This window comes from Neophocaena asiaeorientalis, unplaced genomic scaffold (genome assembly GCF_003031525.2).
Source record: "Neophocaena asiaeorientalis asiaeorientalis breed wild unplaced genomic scaffold, Neophocaena_asiaeorientalis_V1.1 scaffold593, whole genome shotgun sequence".
Lineage (NCBI taxonomy): Eukaryota > Metazoa > Chordata > Mammalia > Artiodactyla > Phocoenidae > Neophocaena > Neophocaena asiaeorientalis.
The window spans coordinates 938,217-947,503 of NW_020174701.1; positions in this window are offsets into that span (position 1 = coordinate 938,217).

The window sequence follows — 9,287 nt, forward strand, 5'->3', positions numbered from 1 at the left end:
AGAACAGGAGTATGGGATTATTCTAATGGTGGGTTTCCTACATCATTAGAATTGGAAGGAAGACAAATATTTTAAAATTCACATTTCATGCATCTGCCTTTCTCAAGCACTAACAGGAAGCAGAAATGCTTTTGAAGAAAAGCGAAAAAAAACAATTAAATAGTTCCATTCTGTGTTATGATCCGATGGGGGAGAGTAGCAGAGAGAGCCTGGGTGAGGGGAAGAGGGGTGTGGGCCACCCCGAGACCGAGGCTGACAGATAATCATGGAGATGCAGCGAGCAAGAGACAGAAGACAGTGGCCAGGGCTCTGAGGATGGGCCCGCCACTAGAGATTTCCACAGCCCTGCTGAATCTCTGCAACAAATGGCATGAGTGGGGAGCTCCCATTTTGTTGCTCTGTGCTCGGGGTGGTGACTTTGTAAGAACAGGATGTGGCCGGAAGGCTGGGCAGCCCCCACTCCTGCTGCAGACATCATTGCCCGGAATTTCCCAAGCATACTTTGGTACTTGTCAAGAGAATGTCAACACTGGGAAAGTCGCAAGGGACTGAAGTGAGTCTCTAGGTCAGGAAAGGCAAACAGGTTTCCTCTCTCATGCCCCGCCCCCATAGGTAGTCGTCCAGGGCACCGTGGAAAGAAGTATCCAGGCTCAGAGAACCACAATCGATTAGTGATGTCTGCCTGGGGTGCAGGAAGGACAAGTGGCCTCTTTCAATGTCTGCTGTTCTAGAGCCAGCCCAAACAGTGTATTCTGAGGATGGGAGAACCGACCAAAGGAGGAGAAAAGAGCCTGCTGAGATCTCGTTGCTAGTTCATAGTAGAACCCAGGTATGCCCCACTCCCCACGCCCACCCCAAACTTGATTCTCTCTCCTTGTTCCCCACATCAGTGAGTGGCAGTGCCATCTGCCTGGTTGCCTGGGAGTCACCCGCCCCACCTTCCCCTCCCTCACCCTGCACATTCAATTGCTACGTTCTGTTCACCTCCACCTTACCTTTCCCTCGAGCCAGTTCTCCATCATCCTCCTGGTCCAAGGTGCTCAACAAGGAGAATTTTTCTTCTGCAGGGGACGTTTGGCAAAGTCCGGAGACATCTCTGGTTATCACGGTGTGTGGGGGGTTGCACTGGCACCTGGCGTGTAGAGGCCAGGGCTGCGGGTAAGCATCCTACAGTGCACAGGGTGGCCCCACATCCAGCCCAGAGTGTCAACGATGCTGAGGTTGAGAAACCTTTCCCTGGTCCAAGCCACCACCATCTCTTGCCTGCACAAGCTCAAGGGCCTCTCAACCAGCCTTCCTGCCGCCATCTGGGGTCTGCTCCGACAGACCCTTCTCTACCCAGAAGCCAAAGTCATTTTAACACGTCAATCCTACTACTGTACTTCTGTGCGGACCCAAGCTCTTCCCCGGGGCCCAGTAGACCCGGTGTGATCTGGCCCCTCCTCTGCAGCCACCCCGCCTTCTCCCTCCGGCTCCATCTCTGTGCTCCTGTCTCACGGGCCTCCCTCAGGGCCTTCGCAGATGCTGCTCCCAGTGTAGGAAGCATCAGCCTTCCACTCCAACCTCTCTGCCTCGTTAATTCCTGCTCATCCTCCTGACCTTACTACTTCCTCGGCCCTTCTTCACCCCTGCCCTCTTCCTAGCGTTTAGTAGAGTCTGTAGCTATATATTTATCTGTGAGGTTGTTTCATGTCTGTCTTCTTCCTCTCACTGTGCTGGAAGTGTCCTGTAGGCAGAAGCAGTATCTGTTTTGATCAGTCCCATATTTTCAGTGTCTAGTATTGTACCTGCAAACTACTAGGCTCGCCATAAATATTTGTTGAATGAATGAACAAGTGGATGGATGGATGGATGGATGGTTGGATGGATGGATGGATGAATGGATGGATGACTGGATGGTTGGATGGATGGTTGGATGGATGGATAAATAAATGGATGGTTGGATGGATGGATGGATGGATAAATGAATGGATGGTTGGATGGATGGATGGATGGATAAATGAATGGATGGTTGGATGGATGGATGGATGAATGAATGGATAGTTGGATGGATGGATGGATGGATGGATAAATGAATGGATGGTTGGATGGATGGATGGATGGATGGATAAATGAATGGATGGCTGGATGGATGAATGGATGGATGGATGGATGAACAACCTCAGGTCTTCGGACCCCTTGGCTCTTTATTCACCCTATTACCACCAGGGTCTCTCCCTCTTTTTCTTCTTTTCTATTTCTCTGCCCTTCAAATTTCCCTTCTACCCTTTCTTTCTCCATGAACTGTCATCTCATGCAGCCAACGACGGTCTGTAAGTATTTATTGTGCTGATTAAATGCCGTTCTTTGTGAAAGAAATTCAGTTGATTTTCTTATTTGCATATCCTTCAACGGATGTTGCCAGGAATGAAAAACAGTCAAATAGAATAATGCGTCTATGCTGGATGGATGCCTGGCACTGCCTGAAGGCAGACACCGGACCACGTGGCCTTGGGCTCAGAGTCAAAGTCAATGGCCAATAGGTCGCCAGCCCCAGCCCCGAGGGGGACACAGTTGCTGGCTCCCTGGCCCTGAAAACAGGTCATTCTCTGGCTCCGCCCAAGGCTGGCATCTTCTCAACCTGCAAGTCAAAGTCAAATGTCATTGCCTCAGTGAGGTCCTCCCAGACTACCCATCTAAAGTGGCCCAAAGACCAAAAGCTCAACCCAGGAGGCAGAGCCCAGAACTGGGAAGAAGCAGAAGCCCTGACAACATGGTAGAATCACATACCTCCATGCTTATGATCATTAAATGTCTCCTAGGGTCAAACCATTCTTAGTTAGATATCTTGTTACTTGCAGCTAAAAGCACTCTAACTGATACATCCTTTACCACGTAGGTTAGTTGCCTAGGGTCACATTGACAAAGCACCACATACTGGGGGGCTTAAACAACAGAAATTTACTATCTCACAGTTCTGGAGGCTGGAAGTTCAAGATTAAGGTTTTGACAGAACTGGTTCCTTCTGAGAGCCAGGTGAGGGGAGCGTCTCTTCCAGGCTCTCCCCTTGGCTTAGAGATGTCCATCTTCTCCCCGTGTGATCACACCACATTCCCTCTGTACACGTCTGTGTCCAAATTTCCTCTTCTTATCAGGCACCAGTCATCTTGGGTCAGGGTCCATCCTAATGACCTCATCTTAGTTTAATTACCTTTTTAAAGGCCCTATCTCCAAACACAGTCACAGTCTGAGGTACTAGAGGTTAGGACTTCAGCATATGAATTTGGGGGGTTCTCATAACACCGGTGGAATTCTTTTCTGTCACACAAGGCTGGGTCCTGGGGATGGAGATAGAGACCAGGCCATGGAAACTGCCTTCTCCGGCCTCCCCCACAGTAGGAGTTCTTGGTGAGACTCCTGTGTTATTGGGCCAACTGTCCAGGGTGAGAGAAGGCAGGAGTGAAAAGCTCTCCAGGAGCTTAAATCTCAACAGCCAGGGGAGGAAGCATACCAATAATGATTTAAAAAATAATAATAATATATATATATATAGCAATAATAATACTGTAGCAGGTGCTGTGTTAGGGGCCTTGGAAACACGGTTTCCAGCTACCCTTCCAGGGTGGCTCTGTTCCTGGTCCATACTGAGAAAGCTGAGCTCAGAGCAGTTAAGTACAGGCCAGGGGTTACACAGCTAGCATGGCAGCCATGGAGATGCCTCTGCCCTCTGCTCTCAATTCAGAACCTGTTGTTCAGCTGTGGGAACACAGGAGCCTCCAGTCCCAGGGCAGCATCCGCAGGACCTGTCTCCTCATCTAGGTGGAATACCTGCCCTTCCGGGGCAGCTCCAGCCAGGGTCTGAGTTGGGAGGAGGGATTAGGGCTTGACCCCTCCTGCCTAGTGGGGACTCCCCTGAGAGGCCATCTCTGCCCCGTGATCTCTGGCCAATCTCTGGCCGAGCCTCTGTGGTGTCTGCATGTCGGTCTGAGGCTCTCCCTCCAGATTTTGTCTTCCACAGGCCTTATCTCCATAAACCTGTCCCAGTCCCAGGCCTGTCACGGTGTCTGCAGCCCGGAGGATCCGAACTGGCCCTGCTGGGGAGGGCAGACCAGGGTGAGAGCCGAGACCTCCCCCAGGGACCCATCGCTCCAACCACTGCTCCAACCACGGCTCCAACCACTGCTTGGCCTTGAGGGCAAAGGCTGGAGGTTTCAGAAGGACAAGAGGTGGGGCTGGGCTGTGTGAGCCCTGGAGTGCCGGGAGGGGGGTTGGGGGGTGCACTTCCACCTAGGCTGATGGGGGAGCAGCTAAGATACCCAGGCCGGAGGATGGGAGCGGTGAAGGCCTTGCCCAAGGTCACCAGCTGCTTAGTGACAGAGCCAAGGCCACAGCCCCGGGTCCCCGAGCCCCGTCCAAGTTTGGACCTCCTGCCTGGCCAAACTGACCGGGAGCTGCAGCCCTGAGGGAGGAGACCGGGAGGCTGGGAAGCTGCGGGTCCACCCCTGAGCGGCAGAAGCAGCAAGGACCCTTTGAGGTCCTCCCCCCAGACCTTCGCATCTCCTGGGGCAGAGCACAGATGGGCAGCAAGAGGTGGGGGGTGGGAGGGGGAAGCCCCTCCCCGACCCTGCATTGACTTTGCCAAGTGAGGCATCCTCTCCCATCCACAGAGGGCAGAGAGCCCCTTCCTTGCAGGGGAATTGGCGGTCTTCAAAGAGATGGAGTGTACAGAGGTCCCAGCCAGGCGTCTGGGGCTGGGCTGGGACCTTCTGACCATGCCTCACCGGGGCCTGCGTGCCGGCTCCCCACACACAGATTTATGACTGGGGTGACCTGAGGCCTCTCCGGGGTCTCCGGATGCCGGCTTATCGTCCCACCACCTCCAGGGCTAGTTCTTCTTATGACCAGCAGGAGAGAAGTTTGGTGAGGTGGCTTGACAAGTCTCGGCTTCGGCAGGTGCAGAGCACAGCTCTCCCAGGCAGGGTCCCTCCAACCCGCCCGCCCTCCCTCCCCAGGGCTGCTGGGTCTGGATAACAAGGGTGTGACAGGGCAAGACATGGCCCCTCCAAGGCTGGCAGGCCAGGGTGAGGCTCCCACGTGGGGCTGTTCTCTTGCCAAGGGTCCCCGGTTAGACTGGGGGTCCTCAAAGCAGAAGCTTGTGAATGGAGGGAGATGTCTGCCCATTCCCATCTTGGGGAACCTCAACAGGGTGTCCCGCCAGGGCCATGACGCCCATCTGCCTGCCTACTCTTTCCAACAAGTTTTCCAAGTTGAGCGTTTGCACTCAAGGTATGTCCTTCAACAACCTGCCCAGCAAAGACTTCACTCCGGATGTTCCCACAGACAACAGCACCCCACTGCCACTGGGTCTGAGCGATTAAAATGTGAAGTGTGTGGGTTGTGTGTGTATTTCCAACAGGCAGACCGCCTGGCATCACACAAAGCAGAGGCTTTGGAACTAGTCAGATCTGGTTCAGTTACTTCAAGTTATTCCCTGAGCCTTGGACTCCTCATCTGTAAAATGGGCTAACTGCATCTTTAGGTTGTGATGATTAGATGAGATTGTGCGGAAAAGCACTTAGTCTGCTGTCTGATCTGGACTCAATAGATTTATTCATATTCACGAGGAACGAGAGGGTATAGGGCGCCCCTGGAGGTGGGAGCTGCCTGTCCCACTGACAATTGGGCCCCTTTGGCAGTCTGCATTTTTTTCCTTTTTTTTTTTAAATTGAAGTATAGTTGACTTACAATATTGTGTTAGCTGTAGGTGTTCAGCAAAGTGATTCAGTTTTATATATATATATATATATGTATATATATATATTCTTTTTCAGATTCTTTTCCATTATAGGTTATTAAAAGATATTGAATATAGTTCCCTGTGCTATACAGTAGGTCCTTATTGATTATCTACTTTATCTATAATAGCGTGTATATGTTCATCCCAGACTCCTAATTTATCCCTCCCCCCAACATTTCCCCTTTGGTAACTGTAAGTTTATTTTCTATGTCTGTGAGTCTGTTTCTGTTTTGTAAACAAGTTCATTTGTAACATTTTTTTCAGATTCTACATATAAGTGATATCATATGGTATTTTCTTTCTCTGTCTGACTTACTTCACTTAGTATGTTAATATCTAGGTCCATCCATGTTGCTGCAAATGGCATTATTTCATCCTTTTTTATGGCTGAGTAGTACTCCATTGTATATATACCACATCTTCTTTATCCATTCATCTATTGATGGACACTTAGGTAGTTTCCACATCTTGGCTACTGCAAATAGTGCTGCAATGAACATGGGGGTTGCATGTGTCTTTTCTAACTAGAGTTTTCGTCTTTTCCAGACATCTGCCCAGAAGTGGGATTGCTGGATCATAGGCTCTCTGCATTTCTGAACACTGATCTGATGGCTGTGGTTACTGTCCTGGTTGAAGAATTTGCACAAACAGAATCCTCTCACACACACACTCTTGCATATCCAGGTGCATCAGCCTGTATCTGGGCACACGCCTGCCTGCACACCGGAAACCACACTCAGTTACAGAAGTGGCTTTGCATGCACTCCTGCACATCCAGATACATGCACACATTCACCACGCCACACATGCATCTCATGTATGTTGCACACACAGAGTCCTGCAGACACAGGCCACATACATGCACGTGCAAACCCCTGCCCCCACACGCACACGCACACACACACACACACTTGCACACACGGGGTCCCATGCCTCTGGCATACATGCAGGTACAGAGAAGCAGGCTGACAAACCCCAGAGCCAGACCAGGGAGTGTGTTCAGCTCAGAGACGAGGGCCCAAGGAAAGGAGGGAAGAGCAGATGTTTTCAGCTGCTGAAGGACATCCCAAAGTAAAAATAGCCCAGCTCAGACCTGCCCGGAGGGGTGGTGGGCAGAGCGGCTGCCCTGACACCCCAGCACACCCACCCCTCCAGCCTCCAAACCAAGATCTTCAGAGGACTTGCTCATGCAGCCTAGATGCCACGTGAAGGGGACGCAGTGAAAGGGCGGGATGCCCCCAGCTCACCCCGGTGTCATGACTGGAAAGCTGGAGGTGGGGGGAGCCCAGCACTCAGGGGCCCTGCTGTTGCCCATTTAGTCCTGGCGTCGTCTGAGGACCGCAGGGAAAAGGCACACGGTGACCCACTGTCCCCACTGTGCCTGGCTGACTGCTGTGGTCCTAGGACTACCGGGAGTTGGGGGGAGGCCAGGGTGCGGGAATGAGGGACCTGGCTGGCAGGAGAGGCCAGCACTCGGGGGCCACACTGTCCTTTGTGTTAGGAAGAGTGTTCAAACCTTGCCAAGCAGGGCCCTGGCTCCTGTGGGTCCCAGCTTGGACAACCTCAGCAGAGGGAAGGGAGATGAATCAACGCTCCTCTGACTCATAATACTGCATGTATGTCATAAACAAAAATACATTGCCATCCTTGACTTGTACATTTCAAGGAGGTGAATTTCATTGCATGGGAATTGGTGCAGCTGTTTATATACAGGTCCTCTCACTCCTCCAGACGCCACTTAGCAAGACTGGTAGGCTGGGTCTTTCCTTCTCCCAGTTATTCGGTCAACGTTCAGTCACTGAATCTAGATGTCCAATATCCAACTGGGCCAGGGTTTCCCAAAGTCCAGGATCCAGCACAAACATCACCTGGAATGCTGTCAAAACGCTAATTTCAGACCCACTCCCAAGGTTCTGCCTCAGTGGGCAGGGCCAGACCTGTTTGGACTCCCTCCACCCCCCAACCCCCCCGGGCCAGATCCCAGGCTGGGCGGGGGTGGGGTGCAGGCTCCTGAGCGCCAGGACAGGACGAGGCTGAGTCACAGTGCGTTTGTGTTCGGGTATTAATAGAAACAGAAAACCCCCCATCAGCCATTTCTTCCCCCCTCTGGACAAGCCCACACGGCACGGACCTCTCTTCGGAGACTCTGACCTCTGCCGTGTATTAAACAAGAGGCTGCGGGTCACGTGGACACCTCAGTAAATCGCCCTCACCGAGTGACCTTGGCGGAGGACGCAGGAGAGGGACAAGTGTCCCAAGGGGCGGGGCCTCTGTGAAAGGATAAATTAGCGCATCCTTTGTTTGCCAGTCAATAGGTGCTTCCAGGGGAGCTGGGAAGGGGGGGGCGGACTTTGTTTGCCCAAAGCACTTAAACAATACCCCTGCAATGCTGTTTATACTCTTCATTTGCTCAGCAAACCTGACCCTCGGAAATCGCTTGGGGCGAAACTCGGGCCCAGCTGCTGGTGGAGGTTGCCACGTGGCCTGAGACCCCATGGGGCAGGGCTGCTCTTGGCTTGCACAAGCGGGGCAGGGACTCCAAATGTACACAGTGCCCAGCTGGATACACACACACATACACACACACACACCACCCCCGCAGCCCTTATCTTGTAGGGCAAGGGAGAGTTAAACATCCCGGTTCAAGTTCATTCCATCTTTTAGCTAAGTACCTGACTTTTCAAAGGTCAGAGCAGCTGCCAGTTTGTCTCCTACTCTCCAGAGGACACCCCTCCTCCCTCTCCCTCTTTGCTAGGCTGCTGGTCCCCGGGGTGCAGGGGACAGGCCATCTTACTCTCAGACCCCCGCAGTCCTGTGGCCGGGGTCTCAGGGTCTGTTCGCTGCACCTAAGCCATGCAGGGGGATTGATTGCTCTGGGCTCTGCTTCTGGGTTCCCCGCTCTGGGGGCTGCTGCCCAGAGGTCCAGCTATGACCCCTAAGGACCCTAGGTAAGGCTGGCTGCTCTGCAGTTCTTGGCTAGACGTCAGACCCCTTGGCAAGTTCACGAGCCATTCGTCAGCGTCCTGCTGGTTCCCTTCCACGAAGCCTGGGGGTGCTGGTCCAAGCCCCTCTCATGTTTCCTTGTTTCCTGAACCTGTGTCACTCTGGAGGGAAGCCCTGCTGTGAAGGTTGGCCCCAGGTTCCAGGAGCACAGGGGACAGGGAAGGGGGAAAGTGCAGCATCGCCTTTAGCCTGTGGACTTTCTTTCTTCTCCCTCTCCTGGGATCCCGGCCTGGGCTGCCAGAGGCACCGGGTCCCGTGGAACCCAGCAGCACCCTCAGCTGTGTCTTCCCCCTCCTGACTCCTCTCTTGCCCAGCTGCAGCTCACCTTGTCATCACATTCTGTGTCCCCTCTGCCGCACACCAGCTTAGAGTGGCCCTCAGGGCTCAGACCTCCAGGCCTGGTACATGAAGGACAGCTTGCAGAACGCAGCAAACCTCTTCTCCTGCTGCAGAGCCCGCTTCCAAAGCTCTCGTGCTGCGGCTTGGAGATCCTAGTCTGGATCCACGC